Source organism: Pteropus alecto, unplaced genomic scaffold, assembly GCF_000325575.1.
Source record: "Pteropus alecto unplaced genomic scaffold, ASM32557v1 scaffold10, whole genome shotgun sequence".
NCBI classification, from domain to species: Eukaryota; Metazoa; Chordata; class Mammalia; order Chiroptera; family Pteropodidae; genus Pteropus; species Pteropus alecto.
This window is the reverse complement of record NW_006431210.1, coordinates 4,648,534-4,670,927: the sequence shown is the minus strand read 5'-3', so window position 1 is coordinate 4,670,927 and position 22,394 is coordinate 4,648,534. Positions and strand designations below refer to the sequence as shown.

General features: G+C 34.2%; 1 protein-coding gene and 1 pseudogene across 14 annotated transcripts in view; both read right to left on the bottom strand.

The window, feature by feature from the left end:
* RBMS3 (RNA binding motif single stranded interacting protein 3) overlaps positions 1-22,394 on the bottom strand; it is a 631,961-nt gene that overhangs the window by 260,312 nt on the left and 349,255 nt on the right. The gene's annotated exons all lie outside the window — the stretch shown is intronic.
* On the bottom strand, positions 19,067-19,185 carry LOC112470359 (annotated as a pseudogene).

Genomic DNA, 22,394 nt, shown 5'->3' with positions numbered 1-22,394 from the left:
TTAACAATAAAACACACCATAATAAAAGTGTCGGCCAAAAGCATCGTGGCATATAACTATAAGCTGTCTTATATTTTATAGGCTCTCTAAAATAAAAAACCTTGACCTGTTTTTTCTCAAATGGGCTTACTGGCACTTGACAGTTTTTCCATTCCTACTTTTGTTTGGCAAGAAACACAGTAAGAAATTGTCCCATGGCAGAGAGAAATGGCAGGGGGCCAAAAAATAAAAGTGTCTTTGATTTCTGTAAACATGAACTGTGTCTAGTTTGGCCTTATGTGGGACTGAAGGGATAGACAAAGAAAAAGCAAGGCATACTTTTTTCTTATGGGGGAAAAAAAAAATCAGCTCTGTGTGTGTGTGTGTGTGTAAAAGGCTGATTTAATGGTTTCCTTGTTAGTTGTTTTTCTTTTGTTTTTATAGTAAGGACAGTGATCATGAATCCATTGCTATACTTATAAAAAAACATTTAACATTAAACTGTATTGCCTAAATAAACAGGTCCAGAAAAGATGGGTCTTAGATAGAAAAAAGTTACGGGGATGCCATTAATCTCTGATATTATATTTAAATATTCTAGCTATGAGGATGAATATGTTTATTGACTCAATCAGTAAAATCTACCTAGGCATAAAAGTAGACTCTGGCTTATTTCATACAGCTTACTTCATTTCTTGCAATAATACTTTTTTAAAAGCGAAACTAGGCATTGCAATACTTTGTTTAAAATACACATGATAAAACTTCATACTTTATGGTTATTTGGGGGAAAAAACGTTAATGTAGAGAAACATTTTCCAGATGTGAAAAAGTTACCTTCATGGAAGACATTAATCAAGCAGTTCTTATAAGTCTCTTAGATTTTTCAAGCCATACAAAGGCAGAGACAATTCATATAATATACCTCAATTGAATTTAAAAGTACATAACATACTCCTCACCATTTGTTTGCCTTTATAAAAAGATCCAACAGTGACCTCTCTGAGGACTCAGGATTATGTCAAGAGTAAATAAACAGCAAACCAGTTTTGGAAAAGCCTGTATTTCCATCCCTTCCAATTAAAGAAAATGGATATGTGATAACTGGGAATTTCAGCTCTCCTAATACAATCTTCTATTCTTTGGGTAATTTGGAAAAACCATAGTAAAAATGCCATATGCAAAAGTTCTGGGAAAAATACATGAGCCACTGTGGTTTCGCTAAAGCATCCCTCTGTCAGCTAAGGAGTGAGCGTTTAAATGATGGTGATTGAGTTTGAGAACATCCTTTCCATTCATGGCTCTATCCCTGAAGATCAGTGAGTGTTTCAGTATGTCGCTGTTGGTCTGCCTGAAGAGTCTCTTGAGGGAGAGTGGTGTAGTGGGGTACATGTTTTCTTACTATATAAATTCTGCAAAATACTGAGTCTAAGTTTCACTCAAATGCATCCTTGGAGATGTCTTTTATAGACAGCTCCTCCTTCACTCCCCCCTCCAGCTCCACCCCCCAGTCCCGGTGCTACCTGTGAGATAAACAATGAATCAGAGCAATTGAGTCTGCTCAGACCTGGAAGTCATTATGTGTCACTCTTGATTGATGTCATGACAATATCATAGCATCCTTTGCAGAAAAGAACAGAGCAAATCGGGGTTATAGATACTTCAATATTTTCAGAGATTTTATTAGAGGTGGGGGAACCATAAGTATCAATGCAGGAAAATACAATCCTGGACTAGAATGTTTCTGCAAGAGGGATTTTTATGACAATTTTAGGCATACCATAGATTCACAACTGTTTATGATTTCTCTCCCTGACATCAAGTGACAGGGTTCTCATGATCAACAGCATATGCTTTCTTTGTACCAGGGACCAATTATTCTGTCACAACAGACTGGAAGCCTTCAGCAGGTGATATCATGTCCTTGGAGCTTCAGTGACTCACAATTACTAGAACCAGCTTGATGTGACTGACAGCCACAAAAGGGAAGGCAGAGCCCTTGCTGGTACACCTGCTGCTTTGTTGAAGAATAAGGAAAAGCTCAGCTAGTACTGCCTTACTCTCTTGTTTTCAGGCAGTAAACAAACCTGAAATTACCACAATTTCTTACGTGAATATTAACATCAACCGTGTAGAGTTAGCATCACCCTAGTTCTCAAATCTGCGTAGCAACACTAATTCCAGCTCTAAGTCTAATCTCACCAAAACCTTGTGATATGATTATGCTATGATAATGCTTCTCTGTGAATTAAGGTTTGCATGGGGGTTATAAGTAAAAGGAAACAAGTCAAAGGACGTGGAGTTGATTCAGTGTGAGGAATGACTAAAGAAAAGGCATGGGGAGGAACAAATGAAATGTAAGCATTCACAACAAGAAAAATGAACTCTGGTACATTTTTATATTTATTAAATGCCATCTTTTTTAATACTCATCATGCCTGATTTCATATGTTTTCACTCTTCGTGCTTAAGTTCTATGCATAATCTCTTTTATGCTCTGGAGAGAATTCTCTGATTCTAGCTTCAAAGAAAAGGAAGATCTGCTACAACCTGTTTTTCTTGTTGTTGTTGTTGTTTTTTAATGTTACAAGAGCTAAAAGGGAGAAGAAAGTGAACTTCATTTCATAATATGCCACTTTTAAGGAATATCACCTGATCCAAAGGAAAACTGGGGAATTTATCCCCATATACTTTTTTTTTCCTTCATAGAATAACTTTTTAAACTTCATACAAGATACTAGATTTAAATGACACACTCTTGTGGATCAGAGCTGCTAGGAAATCTTTCAACTCCTTACCCTTCAGTGTGACTGTAATGACTGGTCAAGTGCAACAGGATTGCCATACACTCTGAACATGACTGAGGAAGCTATATTTTTATTTGGTGAATCAAATAGCACATAGCTTAAACCTAGTGTGTAGACACAAACGCAAGGGAAGGTTGACACCAGGAAGCATATCCCTTTGGGAAACCATGGGGTCACATTTCATTTAAGCTACTGGTTATGTGACAAGAGTCTTGCTAACTTCATAAATTTAGAATTAAGATCTAATCTTGCCAGGCAATGGTCAAAGCTAACAAATGCCGTGTTGGCCTCTTTCAAGGAAAAAAAAAAAAAGATCTTTATGAATAAACTGCTAACTCTTCAGTAGAGAGAAGTTTAGTAACATGTTTGTTTGTTTTTCCTGTCAAAATTCTAAATTCTTCATTGAGATCTAACATTTTTTTTAGTAATTATTTCATTCAGAAAGCTTGTAATCAACACAGCAATTTGGAAAATAATCTCAACATTTTTAAGTAACGATAATGCAACTGTGATGCGAAGGAAGGAATAAAAGCAGATCTAAAACTGGCTGAATGCTCGCTAGGTGCCAGCCACTTACATATGTTTTCTCACAATAGTTTGGTGAAATAGACACGATTATTGCCATTTTACTAATGAAGAATCAGTGACTTTGGGAGGATATATCATTTGCCCAAGTTGCCAGAAATTAGTTGTTCTGTTGCCTCTAGCGGCTTCTTTTACCTTTAAAAAAATGACTAGGCATTTAACAAAATGTGGTAAAGGCCAACATGCATCTGTATTCCTATACTGGAAACAGTATAAATCCCTTCTTGGAATGCACACATGTATTTTACTTTACTTTTAACCCTAAAACAGAAGCAACAATTAAATTAATATTTTAAATTTACACAGATCTCTTAGAGTAAGATTAGGGATCTGGAATCTTGACTCTCTTCTAAATCTATCCTGATGAGGTGAGTTTTTACCTACTTCAATAGTGATTGACTTGCTAGAAATGGAATAATGAAAAAGAATACTTAGTCTAATATGGCACTAGCAGGGTAGAACTTTAAGTCAACCACTTGTACTAATATTCTGGGCATTATGGAAATGTTGGCACGCATGTACTAATTTGCATGCACTGAGGCAGAAAATTCCTACTCATAATACTTTCCAGGTGATATTCAGATGACCCTCCTAAATACCATCCATAAAGTAGTATATGACAATTAATGTCTTCAAAATGTTTGCTATAGGTGATGTTTTTAGAATTCCACCAGTCTGTGTCAAGCTCCCCTGACCAATACCACATTCTGAATGAAAATAATGTGTACATGTATTAAACCACTCAAGCAAAAGAGGTACGCTTTCTTGCTTCATCATAGTCTCCATGGGGAAGGCAGTAGTGCATGAGTGGAGCCTGGACCCAAACTGTCTGAGTTCAGCTTATACTTCTTCTATAGCTGCTTAGTTCTATGGCTGCAGAAGTATAATTCAACCACACGTTTCACTCACTGTATTTAAATGTAAATGGGGATGATTATAAATACATATACACACCTAAAGGGGTTGTTTTGAAAGTTAAATAATACATTTAAAATAGTTCAAGATAGCACTTGTATCTATTAGTGACATCCAGCACTGACATAAATAATCAGAAATGTTAGTTGTCATTTAACTTCTCTAGGGCTCTTAGTCTCTTTAGCCTTCAGGTTGGCTACTCAGCAATTCATTCTCCAAGGTAAAGGGAGAGGGCTTTTGTTTTAAGGTTTTTGTTCTTTTTTGGGAGAATGTCTTTTTTGGGGGGAGGGGTGATATTTCCTACTTAAAACTTTTTAACAGTTCTTCATCATTTCAAGAATTAATTTCAAAAGGTTTAGCTAGGTTAATAAGGCCCTTCAAGGTCTGGCCTTGATTTACTTCTGCAAGTTCTTCACCCTTCTCAAGAATACACTGCTTCCAGTGCATGCGCAAAGACACACACACACACACACAAGCACAAGCATATGCATGCACACAACACATGCATGTGTGTGTGCGCACCCACACACATAGTCGCAATCTCCCCCTGTATTCTCAAGATACATTACATGCAGTTCCTCAATTTGCCTTATTTTTTTAGTTTTTTTTTTTTTTTCTCTTTTGAACCTCTAAACCTTCCTATAAGATATTCCCTCCTTCCAAAACTCCCTTTCATCCCTTGGCTAATTATACCTTTGTTTTCACTTTTCCTGGAAAAAAATTCTAAAATATTGAGTTATAATTCCTTCCTCTGTACCTACTTGTAATTTACTATAGCATCTCCCATACATAAATTCTATAATTACCAATTATCATGCCTCTTTAACCTCCTAAACTCTAAGATCTTCGAGAACAGGTATAATTTACTATTTATAGGTGTATTACTAGGGCTAGCCAACCAACTATTTGTAGAATGGAAATTTTGAGACTATGAGCCCTGCAAGAGATGTAAGAAACATATTCTAGGAAAATTTTAGAGCCTCATTGGGTCTTATCCTATGACCTGCCTCACTGGAAGGATTTCAAATAAGACAGTCTGGTGTTGATTCAGAAACACATGAAATAGAATGAGAAAGAAGTCCTAACCGTCCCTGCCTTCACTAAGAAATTACTCCTTCGCTTATTACAGCAAAGAGCCACCATAGTTTGATGTTTAACTGTAACACATCTCTAATAGGCCAAAGGGCAGATACTAAAATGTCAGAGAAACATGTTTCTGGGATCAAAGGATTAAGAGAAAAGAAAGGATATCCAGAAGTGACACTTTCCAATAGTGTGACTTTATTTAGGATTTTGCTCAAATAGCCTAGACTGAGTTTCTTCATTAGGAGGTCTCTTAGAAACCTCAATACGTATATGTTCTAGGGTGCCCATTTATTTAAGCTAAACAGCCATGCCAAATCTAGGCCTCTTATTCAATCTTAGAAAAGTAAAACAAAATACTAGGTCATCATCATCCTTTATACACTTGCTAGTTGAAGTAGGACCAGCAGAATTGGATCACCTGGGCATTTCTTAGGAATATAAAATTTCTAGCCTGCCCTAATCTATTAAATCATAATCTGAAGGAGGTCTCACTAGATGGTAGTATAGGTATACACGCACAGTTGTTTAGAGTACAAATCAGAATACCTTTCTTTATTTGTAATATAGCAATATGTATTAGAAGGTATGTCTATAAATTATGGAGAAGTCAACTATAATATCATGCAGATATTCTAATGTTTATGGAGAATTGTTTTTGGCATGGGTAATACTTAAACCACAACGTAAACTGAAGAAAAGGCCGCAGGAGTGTATAAGTATCTCAGTCTCATGCATTTAGGGTTGTGGGTGTGTGAAAACAGAACAAAAGCTATAGGACAAAGTTAACAGTATTTCTCTCTGAGTGGTAAGATTATATGTGATTTTCATTTTCATCTTTGCACAGTCTAAATTTTAGCCATTTGAAATCAAAACATATTTACAGAAAAATTATTTGTATCTGCTCAAGGCTCTTCACTGGTACCGTATTTTTTTGTAACAAACAACTGGAAACGAGCCAATTGCCCTTCCACTGGGAACTGGTTAAATAAATTGTGACATAGTCACAAAATGGAACTTCATATGCTTGACAAAAATGAATGGACAATGTTTACATGTGCTGTTATAAAGGGAGGGCCAGGATATGTTGTTATGCAAAGAAAGCTAAATGGGGAAAACTGTGACTAGTATACTATCATTTATCTAAAAATGGGGAGGGAGTATAAATACACATGTTTTTGCTTATGTAAATAAAAAATAAACTGTAATTAAAAATATTTATGTGTGGAAGAAAGAAAAAGGGCAGAGAGGCAAGGGATAACAATAAGACTGACTTAAATACACTTTGTTTTATAAATTTTACTTTGAATGCATATTAATATTTTTATAATTATAATAAAAATTAAATTAAATAAGCAATCACAAACACTTGAAAGTAAAATAAAACACCCAAAGGAGGATACATTTGGTGTTATAAACATACAGAGAAGAACTACACAAAGTAAGTTTAAATATACAGTAATTTTGCTGTAAATCTCAACTGAGATATAATTTAAGGAAAATAAAAAAGCTATAAAATATTTAAAATTTTCAATATCATATTGGTGGTAAGACTTTATTATTATTCTAAGGCTCATTTTACAAATAACTAAAAACTAATGGTTTCCTTAAAAACCAAGATTTTCGATATAAAGAAAAGAAAAACAGATATAAGATCAATGAAATGAAATAAAAAGGCATGGTCTCGAATTTGAATTGAAAATATATTTATGAAATCATGATATATTTTATCTTGAAAAAAAAAATCCTGTTCCTGTCCATTGAAAATACTTAGAAACAATGACTAAAGTAAAAGCAATGAACAATCTCAATGCTCAGGTTTTGTTTTTTAATTACCATTTCCTACAGAAAGGAGCCAAAGCTCCTTGGAAAGTTAACTGACTCCACTGCTGGCATAGGAAAAGCATAAAATGGCTTGGAATATCTTGCCCTACCTGAAAGCAAAAAAACCTGAGATCACTAAGGTTGTGTTAAAATGAAGGCTATGGACTAAACTGTACTCCCCCCCATCTCCCCAATTCATATTGAAGTCCTAATTTCCAGTGTGATGGTACTTAAAGGAGGGGACTTTGGGAGGTAAACAAGTTCAGATGAGGTTATGAGGGTGGGGATTTCATGATGAGATTAGTGCCCTTATAAAAAGACCAGAAACCTTGCATTTTTCTCTGTCTCTGCCATGTGAGGACACAAAAAGAGAGATGACAGACAGTCTGCAAGCCAGGCAGAGCGTTTTCACCAGTACTCAACCATGCTAGCACTCTGATCTCAGCCTTCCAGCCTCCAGAACTGTGAGAAATTGTTGTTTAAGCCACCCATTCTGTGGTTTTTTATTTAGTCCCCAGAGCAGATTAAGATAATGACTCAGAAGCCAACATAAAGACATTCCCACTGACCTCAGGTGAGATACTTTAAGCATCAATAAGAAATATAACTGTAGTGGATTGAAACATAGCAAATATATTTCCATGAGTTCAAAACGATTTTCAAAACGAAATAAAACAAAACATAATAAAAAGAACCTTTACTGGTCATCTTTATAAAATGATAGGGAAACAAACTATATTTGATTACAAGGGAAAGAATTAAGCATGTATTCTGCCTTTCTTGTACATACTATATTACAGAGTCACTGAATAGTTGAAAAGTAGCAGTTTCTCTTTATAAAAGTATCTCAGCTAATAAATGAGAAAGGAATGACAGAATTAGAATATCACCATTTTGCCATTCCTAATGGATTAATGAATCTGGACAATAATCACTAAAGGCCATTGCATCATAAAAAATAAAAAAGAAAGATAACCAGACATTATATCCCTCTTGATGGAAGTGCATACCACCATTTGTGAAGTAATCTTCCCAAACCTCAAAGTCTACTTATCAGTTCATGAGAAACACAGGGTCAGAGGATACTAATGACACCATGGGGATGCTATAGCAAAATCCAAACCATAGAAAACTCTATAGGACAAATAACTTGGTTTCTTATTTAAAAAAAAAAAAAAAAATCCAGTGGGAAAAAAAAAGAGAGCCGAAATGACCTATAAATGAAATAAGATTTAAGAAACATTTTATTTAATCATATGTATAGACATTATTTAGATGTCAATTAAAACAAATTGTTTGAAACTTTTAAGAGAAAATATAAACATTGACTGAACATTTGATGATAATAATGGATTATAAATTTAGGTGTTAATTTTGGCATTGGGGCTATGGTTTTTAAAGAATCCTTATATTTTAAAAATACTTGCAGAAATATTTATAGTTGTTATATTTACAATTTGCTTCAAAATAACCTGGAAGGAAAAGCAGTGAGTGGAATTACAGATGAAACAAGATTAGCCATGAGGAAATACTTGTTGGGTGACAGGAACAAGGGTCTTCATTATACTATTCTCTCTGCCTTTGTATATGTCTGACATTTTTATAATAAAAATGGAAAACACTTAAAAAACCAGTAGAAAAATGAGCAAAGTACATTAAAAGATAACTCACAGAATTTAAATAGCTAATTCACATATTTATAAGGATTAATATCACTATACAGAAAAGTGTAAATTAAAACCAGAACTTATTTTTCACCTATAAGATTAATATGAATTAAAAAAAGAGAAAGGTTTAAAAGCTAGGCTTTGTGTTACTTAATTTACTAGCCTAAGAAATGAAAACAAAACAAAATCTCAGTTTCTTCTATGGTATCCTTGCCTTAGCAAACTGCTTCTGAATGAAGATGTAAAGCCCTCACTAGGATGGGAATAATAAGCATCTTGAATATAGTTTGGAACAAAATCCATGCCACCATCCATGCCATAAATGTTAATCCTTAAGTAAATGCCTAGATTCTTCTACAGTGTCTCTTTTAAGTGTTCCCTTACACACTGGCCAATTTTAAGTCAAATGATGATTCTGAAGACTTGTAAGATGATATAATGATATTATGGTGATGGGGGAGAGACAGAGATTGAGATTTAAATAATTTTGAATTTTTAAATCTTTTGTCAAAGAGCTACCAGAGGACAGACAGCCCAGCTATGGATCCAGGGACTAAAGGAGATTCAAAGAATCACATTCATTTTTGTGAACAATGAGTTATTATATTAGTTTGTTGTATTTATTGGTATATCAAGGTCATTTCATTACATTATATCAGGCTCCACCCATTATATACTGTGTCTTGAAAGTCGAACACCATCACTCTTATGTTACTCTTATGATCTCTAAGCCAAATACAGCAGGATTTGAAGACAGAATTTTTTATACTATTTTTAATGTAAATTCTAAATTTTTTTCTTGTAACAAAAATTGGTAATTACATTCAAATAGTCAAAATAATTATGAATAGGCTCTATATATTGAGTAAAATGCCTCCTCCTTAATAAACATTAGGAACGGTACACATGGAGTTCTAAAATTTTAAATATTTTGAAAAAACAAATGGGAAGACTTGAGAAATGGTAACAGTAAATGACTGCACTCATTTTTCCTTAATGTGTTGTTAGACATACACAAATTCTCTTCACGCTCACGTGAAAGTGTTTCATTTAAGCCTCCATCTTGACCAAACTATCCATAAAAATTAGCACATTTGAATGATTAAACAAGGAAAGAAAGTATTGAGGAGAAATCAAGTTTTCTCTAAATATTATAATTCTCCATTTACCAAATTCATGACAGGTCCATTATATCCTGGCTATAGAATTTACATTAAAAACAACAACAACAACAACTGGTTTACAGTGTTCACAAACATAAACTATTCCAGTTTTATTATTCCAATAAAAACAACAAATTGTTGAATCTCTGTTTTCCTCTCTCACCAGGGATTACATTTTGCCAAGGTTGCATTTGCTGTGCATGTAGAATTCTGTGCATTACTCAGAACTTTCTGGACACTTATAAAACTGAAGCCCTGTGGTTATAAATAGAATAACAGGAGTCTGAAGAAGGAACATTAATTTCACAGGAATGTAGGCACAGCCACAAGCCTATCCCTTCAGAGAGCCCACATAAAATGAAGCACCAGGTAGGAAGATTTCTGTGTTGCTTTTCCCCCTTAGCTATTAAGACTGAGGTGGAACATGTCAGAGGAATAACAATTACCAGCAATATAACAAAAGGACAGAAACTGGTAGAATCTGTAAGTGAATGCACTACTAAGTAGATCAGGTAGCTCAGTAGTTATCTAAGTGTTTGTCTATTACATTTCCTCCTTTGTGAATCAGAATAAAAGTTAAAAATAAACTCTTCCCTGGCAGTTCATGGATAACATATTGATAAGCAAAGTAGTTCAGATGGGTAGATAAAGAAATGGAAAGAAAGAGGACTTACGTGAAGCCCTGGCCATGTTCCCCCAAAGTTTCATAGAGATCAACAAGAATGTGGGGTCAAACTGATAAAGATGACTCTGCAAAGATTTATGGTTTGGAGGAATTTGTGTAAAATTCCATAGGTGCATTAAAGCTTTTCGTTACCAAAACTATGTGTGTTTCAATATCAAACTTTAATATAAACCTGCTACATCTCCAATATTGTATATTCAGAAAGATTCTTACTAAAAGCTCTCCAAACCTATACCAACATTACTGTATAAGTAATTACACATACGCTTTTGGTGCATATTTATATTCCCTTATCCTTCCCAGCACAGGACACATGGGTCCTGCATTTCTCTGTGTGAGGATCTCCCCGGCTGGCCAGAGCTACTTTGTCCTCCTCTGTATCAACCTCAAAGGGCTAGAGAACTAACAAACCACTAGGGGTGATCCTTACCTAGTGACTGTCAAGGGTAGTTATATAAATACCCCAGCTCCCTCACCTTTTGGATGTGATAACTCTGAGGTGTGTGTCTTGCTTTAGCTCACGGCATTGTCACAGTGGGACCGAGCTCTAATAACCCATTGTGGTAGTTGGCTTGATAAGGTATTCTTCCTTGTCACATTTCTCCAGTCCACTACCGGTGTTTCCTTCATGTCCCAAATAAACTACTTGTTCTCAAATCTCTATCTCAGCATCTACTTCTTGGGAAGCTCGAGCTAATACAGTAAATATTATCAACTCTCAAGCATTATAAATAAAATGGTTTTATAAATACCTAACTTTCCTTCTTCTGGCTTCTGTTCAGAAAGAAGGAGCCAGCAGTCACCTGTGATACAGTGTTGCTGATGTAACAAAAGATTCCCCTTGGCAGTTTTCACACAGTGTGTAACATTGCTTCTTAATTGGCTTTCATCAATGAAAGTTTAATTTTTTCTGAGTAATTTAAAAGAGCACCATTTATTAGCCTGCAATAATAATGGCAGATATCATTTATCTAGCACTCATTATGTTTCATTCTGTGTACTAGGTATATTTATTTCACCTATGAGACAAGTACTATTACAGCTCCCATTTTAAAGATGAAAATACTGACAGCCTGTCACATGAAGCCACATAGAAAATAAGGGGAAGAGCTAGTTTGAGAAGCCAGGACTGCTTGAATTGGGTGCCTGAAGCTTCCATAAACAAGTGTCACCATCCATCAATGGAGTGAATCAAGATCCTCGGGGAGTTGTTTAACAGAGGACAAGGGGAATTTTTACAAAGTTGGTGCCTACGGGATCTTAGGCAAATAAGAGCAAAGAAACATTCAAATCCAAGAGACTGGTCTTGATTTAGGGAAAACATAGCAGCCAGTGACCCCTGGACCCAATCATTTGTCCTGTCACCATCTTGCTGCTCAATCTGACCAGCTCAATCAACAGAAGAATAGAAAATAGATAAAGTCAAATTGGAAATTAATAACACTTTTGCCATGGGACCTGGTTTATACTTTTGGGTAAAATTAACTTTGGGATTATTTGTGAAGCTAAATTAAGCAGAGTTGGCAATGTATATAAGCAGAATTTGTTCTCAGTGCTGCTTACCTACAATTTCCTAACAATAAAAAAGAAAATTCATTATTTGTCAGTAAAATTTAGTAAAGTTTCATAACTTCCTACATTCACTCGGATAGTTCATTATTGTTAATTTTTCACATGAAATTGTTGCCTGAGGACTAGCTGAGAGTCCACTTAGAGTATTGCACTGGGGAAAAAATGAAGGCAAGAAAGGAACCCAGCAGAATATAAGATGAAGATGAGAAAAACTAACATTCAAAGGGTTAAATTAATAATTAAGATTAAATTCTATATGTGGAGTAAAATGCCCCATCCTTAATAAACATTAGGAATAGCATAGCTGACACAGAGTTTTAAGATAATAGAAGAGAACTTAACATTTATAGAATGCCTACTATATGCCCAGCCAATGGCCCACATTATTTCATTAAATCATTAGGGGAATCAAAGAAAGTTTGTATGCCTAACCATTTTTTTTTTTATTTATATAAAGAAAAGGTCACGTAGCTAATACATGAAGCCATTTCATGCTGACTTCTTGCCTCTTTTATTTACACTTTTTTATACTCTTTTGCACAACTAGAGTAAGAATTTCCTCAGCCTAAACAATTCATGAGATCCTAATATTAACAAATCCTACTTTGTTATGAGTAAACCTCAAAAATTTGGAATTTTCCATGCCCTTTGAGCACAGGTATTGTTTCAAACTAAAATATTGTTCTCAAAACGAAGTGTTGAGTGATAGAGCCGTGGGAGTCACAGTGAGCACTGAGAGGCTCCAAACAGCCTGGAACAGCAGTGGCAAACAGCAGGCATGCTTAGGTTATGAATAACGGCACCAGGAAGGTTTCTCCTTATACCCTCTGTGCTCAACAACTGTTATATGAATATAAACTCATCTGCTTTGCTTTCTTTTTATTGTTTTTTAAGTATCTTTTTTATTTTGCTAGATTTTTAAATTCAGGGGGTTTGGGTGGGGTCAGGAGAGTCCTTTTTTTTTGGTTCGTTTTAATGCTTCCTCCTCTGTAACCACATCTAGCATAGTGCCTTGCACAGAGAATGAATTTGAAACATAACTGAACTCTAAATTTATGCAAATTCTATATTACCTTGAAATTCAGAAACCATCCTATTAATTAAGAAAAAAAAGAAAAACCTCAAGCAGAAAAATATTGTGGCTACTTACACATATATATGGATTTCCAGACTAATTTTTAGCCTTTGCTAATCCAATTAACCCAGAAGTGAGTACTTCTTTCTAACTAGTTCTACAGTAATAACTTTTAAATAAAATTAACTAAGTCAGCCCTATAAAATGTTTTTAAAGCAGATTTTTTTTTTTCTCATGGATTAACGGCTGCAGGAGATTTGCCCTTCTATGACATGAAGCTGTCTCCCTAAAATTGTAGAGAAGTGTGTTCTAAAGACAAAGATGTCTATAAATGATTTTGGGGGATGGGAGTTGGAAATAAAAGAGAAACATAGTTTCGCATTTGGGTTAAAATGTATGTGTAAAGAGACGATACAAGTAATCAAAATTTATTGAGAACTGGTTATCAGAAACAGGGGTAACTCCTGCCCATGGGTATCTTGCCCGTTTTTCCACTAAGAAGGGAGGATCTATAAAACTAAGTGAACATACGAGTGAAGTATGTTAGGCTTTTATATATGTTAATATTATTTAATCCTCACAATAATGTTGTGAAGTAACATGTTCTATTTTACAAATAAGAAAACAGAGACCCAAGAAAATGAAGTTATTTTCCAATACCACAATCAGTAAATGACTCTGGAGAAATAAATTGGTGTGCTTTTCTTTTCCCCCATTCTCTGTCAGAGAATTATTTGCTCATGATTTCAGCCATCCACTAGACAGAGGGCTGCAAATGGTAGTTATACACAACTTGATCACAGAGGAAAGACCCAAAGTTCAACCACTTGGGGCATGAGAATGAATCAACTAAAAATCATTTTTTGACCTAAATACTCTAGGATATGCTTTTGAAACAAAAAAATATGTAGACCACCTCTAGTAATTTTAATATCTCAGCTAGTTAACATTTACACTCACTTCTGTAGAGCTACACGCAAATAGGCATCCTCATAAAGACACTCATGTGTGCATATGTGCACATGCAATCAGTAAATGTCATTATTCCTCAAGCATCACATCTCCTTAAAATATCTTTCAAACTATCCACAGAAAATTATATTCACGAATCTAAGATCTATGCATTAGTCCAACGCATCCAACATCACAACCATGCACTCTTAATGAATGTTTTCTGGTGAGCAGATGTCTTTAATTTATTCTAAATTTGGAGGGAAAAGAAAATAAAGACCTTGTATTTTAATCAAATATCAAGGTGTTGATTTGTCATAGAGAAAAGCATCTCAACAGATCACTTTACTCTCAAGATGATTATGCAGAAATGTTTTAGTTATTATAGTATATGTTATGGTACACGCTTATGGAAATATACATGTAGATGATGCTGTCTAGTAAAAGATTTAAAAATTGTTGAATAAAATAATCTTATAAAGCACTCTTCCATGCCAAAAAATAAGTGAGCACAATACACCTTTTATAAAGCAAATATAAATACTGAACCTGAACACTTATCATAAAGAAAAGAGAACATAATTACTCTCAATGTTATATTATATTGTCTGCTTTATAAAAGACCCATCTTAACATCCAGACCCTTTGTAGTTACCAGTATATTACGTACGATTAAGCAAAAGCAACATAGCTATTTGCATTCTCATGTGCTTTGCTGTAATATTATTTGGTGGTCTGTGTAGAGGATCAGAGAAATGATACTGTCATGCACCACCTTCTCTTGTGTGTCTCCCACTGAAGTAAGGCCTGAAAAAGAGGCCTTGAATCACACTGAATAATATCTAAGAAAGGATAGAAGGGGACTACAAATAATCAGTTCATTGATTACATTATCAGATAAGTTCTACTGTAGAGTTTACAAGAACAAGTTGGAATGATTTCAGTGTTTTTCCCTTATTCTGCTGTTTCATTTTTATTGTCAGCAAGTTAGGACACTCAAACATATTCAGATTCAACTCATTAAAGCCTTTAATGTTTATTGCTATGTCTAATTTGCAAAGAAGGTCTCAGAAAATGAATATTGGAATGTGGTACCAGAGACCTAAAAATTATACCTTTTAAAGTCTTAGCAAGCTGGGTTGAATGGTTAGATATGCAAGATAAAGTAAAAATAAAAACATAGGTATTTTAAAGCATGTAATGAAGGGCCACACAGGTATAAGACTTTTTTTTTTTTTTTTAATTTGATCACTACCAGCATTTAATCACCATCTAAAGAAATTCCTAGGAGAAAATCCTCATTGTTTTGTGTTAGGAGATAAAGACAGTTTCTATAGATAAAAATATGGCATTTACTTCCTATAAGTGTCTTTTTCTGTTAGATTTAACTCTAGGGCAGAAGTATTCATCTCTGTCAGAGAAATCAGACCAAAAATAAAAATTTAGCCTGGCATTTATACTTCCTACATGACAACTGAAAGGAGATTCAAATCATAAACATCAAGAATTAGCCATCTTGTTTATTTATTTTTTCTTTGGGGTATTTCTGTGGGACTTCTTGACTTGCCTTCCTTAAATAAGTGGAAATGAAGAACCCACTGAACAAATGATTGGCTATTATAAAGAAAAGTTTGATTGGTAGTGTCAGAAATCACAAACAAATCATGAGAAGAGAAGCAACAACAGCACGTGCCATTATTTCTTAATAGAAGAGCAAACAGAGAAGTCACTTTCAAGTCATATTTGGGTCAATCTTATCAGACAAGAAAGATAGTCCTCAGTTCAAGGGCAGGTATTTTGGAAGGAGGTACAGAACCCCTAACTATCTGGTTCATTTTCTTCTTGGTGATTTTGTAGCCTGGAATATTCCATATAAATATAAGAGAAAACTTATGCTCTACAAAACACTTACAAGAATTTAAACCTCAAGATTAATGCTTTATTCTCTCATGTTTTGATGGAAGTGTCAATACAAGACTGTGATGTCAAACATGATTGGTAAATTTGTATAATATCTCTTCCCGCCTGCAATTTTGTAGAGTTAAATTTGCCTTTTAAACCACAAGATAATAGAATTCTCTCTGGTAGATTAGGTTTTCTGTTATCTAAACCTTTATATATACATAAACCTTGCTAAATGTTGGACTTGGAGAATGTAAAAACCCTTTGGAACAGATGTTAATTATAAAACAAAGAAAATATTCTCATTCTTCTGAGTTGAGACATGAGAGATTTTTAGCTTAAGGAGTTATAGCGACATAAAAACACCTAAAAATTTTATTTTCCATCAATGTTCATGTATTAAAATTAGTCCAAATATTCAAACCATAGCAAAAAAGGCAGACATGTAAACATAGGAGTTTAATGATATGGCACAAAGATCAAACTGTTTAGGTGAAAGAAAAATACAAAAATTGGAATACTGGCATGGAACGTAGAAAACTTGAAAGAGAATTTGGGCTTCTAAAATATCCGATCAGTATAGCACTAATGACAATTACTTTCAAAACTCTTTTGCTGATGTATATACAGAGATTATTTAGCACTTCGATGTTGTCAAAACTAGACCATAAAAATATATAAGCAATTTCAAAGATAGAGCAAAAAAAAAATCAATGGATTAAAGATTACTAGGTGAAGGACAACTTAAATCATAACTTTTACTTATAAAAGTAAAATTTTAAATAAATGTTATTTTACTTTTTAAAAAAAATCCCTATCAACATCTTATATACATTATTTATATTATTTTATGTATTTAAAAGAGATGAAGAATAAAATGTAGTCTCTAAGAAGGTACCAGGAAATCAATATCTTAAGCAATGTCTCATCCTTACCCATTTGGGTGGCTAGCAGCTGGATTATCAAAAAAGCAGTCATCTTATAGCACCTTCTTTTCTAGAGATTCTTATAAAGATGTAACATGAGGCTGCAAAGACCGAGAGTGCTCTGTAATAAAAGTTATTTTCTGTCTCTTTCTTGGTCTAATAACCCAGAAAATAAAATAATTTGCATAGTGCTTCTTCAAGAGGTAAGAATTCAAGTTAATCAGTACATATAAACAAACTCTATTGAGGGCTTTATTCTGTCAGTTTAGGATAAACCTTCTATATATTCCATTCTGCTTCTCTGGTAAATTTTCTTAATGAAATGTTGTAAAACTTACAAACCATCAAGTCTTGCCATATGAGTAAAATTAAGCCCTCGAGAATCTCTACAGTTTTGTTTTTTATTAGCTCAATTTTAAATATTCAAAATGCATGGGTCATAAAATTAAGCTTTAGGCTGCACTTTCACATAAGTTAATCCGTGTACTTAAAAAAACATTTTAAAGAAAAAGAACCCTAAATTTCTATCTAAATCCGTTTTTATAGGCATGGAGAGCACAGAAGTAATGCCAGCAAGATGCTGTCACTCTCTTAAAATTATGCATTTTGCTGTAGTTGAAGACAAGAAGAATATCCAAGGGACATTCTAATAAATAAGTTTAAATTCCTACAACTCATTTACATATATATATTTGACCAAATTCACAAAATCTAAGGGAGGCAGGAAACCAATATAATTAAAAACAAAAAGTTTAGCTCTAGAGATTTTGGTACAGGGTTAATAGGTAACAGAGCTGTGAGACTGTCCCATGCAAAGACTGAATCATAATCTCCTCTTTATAAATTCTCAGTTCTCTGATTTTTCTTTTGAAAGCAAATCTTTCTATAAATTTCCATCAAGGAACATCCTGTGACTTTCCGTGCTTGACTTCATGATCTCCATTAATCAACATGAAATGATTTTGATATATCAAACTAAAGATTAAATTTAAAATGCAGGAAACTGTATTCTTCTAAAAAGATGTAAGTGGGAATATATACAGCCTTTAAAAGCATTACAATTTGTGGACATGGAAGTGTCTCCTCTGTTTGTTCTCTTCTAAACTGACAAAAGAACTCCTGTGAACAAGAGTGTAGTATGCCCTTCACCTTGTGATAAAAATTTTAGAAGTAAACAATCTATCTTCAAGAAAATGAGTAAATGAAATCAAGCATGTGAAATCATTGGAATACAATTTATTGCTTGAGAATGGGGTACTGCTAAATACAATAGGAGGTGGAAGAAGAGAAGAAAAAAATAAAAGAAGGTTCAAGAATCCTAATCAAACAGAAAGATATCCCTTGCTCTGGGAAAAGCACTGTACAGTAAGGGTAGAGCTGAGCGAAAATAAAATCTATTTACATGTTCCGTGAAACTGCTATGAAACTGTAACTATTCTTTCTATTCCATGCAGTTTCTTCAAGAACCATTACATAATAATGTGACTGTTGTCTTTTCTGGCAAGAAAATATTAAAACACCTATAATCTGGAAATATCCTAATACGTGTAATTATGATTCTATACTCTATATAACTGACTTCAGTTCATGGGGATAATAATTCCTTCAAAGCTAGTTGTCACCACAATTAAAGAGGTGCATATCACTTTATGACATTTCACAATTTGTTATTTGTTATTTCTAACAAATCACAATTGTGAAAGTATTGGTATCTCCCCAGCAACCTAGAAAATGAGAATGCAAAGTTCGATGACCTCTATTTTTTTTCTTCAAATCAATGCTTTTTATGATATAATGTTTTTATTTGTTTGTTTGTTTTTGTTTTGTTTGTTTGTTTGTTTTTTAGACGAGGCAACTTTTGGTTGACCTCACAGATTGCAAGGACCTTGTCAGATTATAATACCTTATTTTTTTATTTTTTAAATTTTTTTATGCCTACAGCACCTGATCTTCCTAGGTGGTCTCCCATCCAAGTACTAACCAGGCCCGACCCTGCTTAGTTTCTAAGATCAGACAGAATTGAGCTTGTTCAGGATGGCATGGCCATAGACATGACATAATGTTTTATATTTAAGAAGAAACATTTGTCCATGTGTGCCAACATAGCATACCTCAAAAGACTTTGTGTCTAATTATCAGTTATTTCTCATTTATTTCTCAAAAAATAATTAGCTCAGTGCCTGTATAATGAAGTAAAGTGGGGATTAAATTGAGATACTTCCTGTCAAATATGAACAGACATTCTTTGCTCTACAAATCTGAACTAAATGTCTTCATGTTGAAGGAAAAGAAATCTTGTAGGTAATAATGTCCAAATGCTGAGATGATTTTGTCAAAACTAACTAAAAAACATAATACGTGCTGCCTATGGACCAGATTCTTTGAAGATTCTATCCTTGGGATTATTTGCAGATGATCATAGGGCTTTAAACATCAGGGACATAAGATACATTGTGAAGGGACTGGATTAAACAGAAAGCTAGCTATCTGCGAACTTAGAAAAATCCCTTTATGTTTGGTGGCTTTTAAAATCATTTATACTATAAGTAACTATTTCCTCAGTTGACACAATTGACAAGATTCTGCATAAAGGTATACGTGAGACCTAAAAGAAAGGGAAAAAAAACTCTGACTCAAAAAGAAGCCACACATAAAGAAAATCCACAAAACATGCTGCACTTTCAAAATGTATGAACTCATTCTTTCCTGGTACTACTCTGAGAACAAAACAAAATCAATGATATATATTTTATAGCATGGAACATCTAACCAGTGCCTGCCATTTTATCTCAGAGAAAGAACGGTAATATACATGTTTACTAAGGATAACAGGCCCCTATTCCTTTGAGAAAGAATTTATTTCCCCCAAACCTCCGAATTTTGTTGCACACAGAAATTGAAGGAAAAATAAACGATAAATATTAAAAATTAAGGTGTTTAAAATTACACCCTATTATTTTGGAGTTTGAATGTACCAAGATGGCTGTGCAGCATAAAAAAAAAAAGTTGCATGTGCAATTAATTCTTACTCATAATTCTTTTTTACTTAAATTAGAATTGTTCATGATCTTCTATCCAACAATAAATATATGTATCAGCCAATTCATAGACACACTAAACTTGCTAAGATGGAATAAAATAGTTCTTGATACAGAGGAACTCAAGGAGATAATATTTTCATTGAGAGACATGAAGTTAGATCAAAATATGCTCTTTAAAGTGATAGAGAAATAGCCAGGATGAAGCAAGGGAGAACTCAATGGGAAAATCTCCTTTGTCCACCTAAGCAGCCAGAAAAAGGTCTGAGATGGGAGTCCTCCTGCATATGTACTAAGTGTTAATGGGCATTAACCTTTCAGGTATGCCTGTCTGAAGTCAAAAGTGCCTTCCATAGTAAAGCGCTTACTGACACCTCTAATAAAGAAGCTCCAGACAGGGGCAGCTTTGCCATATAATTAGAAGTCGGGCCCTCTAAGCCCTTTTGGAAGGGTCATTGGTAAAGTACATTAGATGGAAAACCCTCATTAGATCTTCCTTATTTATTCAGCTGCAGAACTAGGTGATGGTGGTGGTGGTAGTGATGTAGACGGTGGGGTGAGGTGGGAGTAACTGTGGCAAGGAGTGCCCATTGAAGACTGCCAGGAAAGGTCACTGGTGTTCTTATTAAAGTGAAGATGTAGGTGACACCTAGATATGTCCTAAAATAATGCACACAAGCCGTTAAGGAAAGCTCATTAGAAACATGAATTTTTCCTGGTCATTATGCCTGCTTGTTAAAGATTAAGTCCTGTGGTTTGTGCCTCTTTGTGCAAATGATTTCTTTCTAAATATATGTATATGCTGCTTTACATATCCATCCACTTATCTGTCTATCTCCATGGCTGAAGGAGGGTGCCAGCCAGTACTTATCTTGTGTCAAGTAATGCCCAACAAAAGATTGCAACTAATAACCTCTCCTTTATAAAGAATGGAATCATGACCTGTTTTCTGCTTATATAGACTCCCAAGAGACAAAAAAATATGAACTTGGAATAGCAGCTAAGCAGCGACCTAAGGATCTTATTGGACATATAAAAGAAAAAAAGCAGATCAAAGTATCAAAACTCTCTTTATAAAAAAAATGCTTAATGGGAATTGTTTTTTACCATTGGAAGATGTAAAAGTTATACGTACACAGAATTTATGAGGAAAACTTTTGTTCAAAGTACCTTTATCTAGCAAATGAGCAGACAACTAACAAAACAATGTATTCTGTGAAAAATGGTCAGTCTGTAGCTGTCTAAATACAATACTATATATAGTTAAATAAATCCACTAGAAATGACCTTTTACTAGTCACAGTTTCTTTTATTGGATTATATAAATGCTATAATCATATGGTAAACCTTCTTATCATAGAGCTATCCACATAAATACATTTATATACCACACCTTACAGAACTGTGTGTTTCTGAAAACTTTACTTGTTTTAAAACACTGAAGTGCTTTATAATATGGCATTTGAAATCCTTCAGAGTGTCGAGAATAATAAAGGCATCAAAAGTCGAAATTTAAATATTGGGACTCATCTACTAAGAATAAAGATTTCATTTATTTTATTCTATTTTTGAGTTTTAATTGGTTGACTGAGCAGCACAGCACCACACTATTAAAATTGCTGCCCAGGATATTACTAAGTATATCTCCAAATGCAATGAGAATATTCTATGTAATGTAATATTCAAAACAGAAAATAAAGCATACCTTTAACATGTCAGTGTGAATAATTAATTGGCTTCTGGTAAGAATCTGCTTTGTGGCTAGCTTTTGTTTCTTATACTATTCACACCTTTCCTAGAATAAGCAGTTCTCTTATTACAGAGCTACATAAATCTAGAGGGGAACAAATAGCTTTAACATATGATTGACATTCAAACTATCAAGCCAGCATCTCTAAGGACAGTCATTTTACAGAACTGCTCAGTCATTGCTGTCTAGCCTTATGATGCCCAAGTAGCAGCTGCTGAGAAACCATATCATGAAATGTTAATTTGGCTCTTCAAGATAACATGCTTTTAAAAAGTGATAAGAAAGAAAAGTTGAGCTGGGTTCAGACAGACTGTCTCTGTTCCCAAGTTCTGAAAATGCACTCCCAGAAATATTTTCTGTAGCCTTATCAGCAACAACATTCCTCAGCAATACTGATGAAATAAAAAATGTCTCCCGTCAAAGAAGTAGAGTGTGTGTGCATGTGTGTGTCCTCCTGTGTATTTCTGGTCAG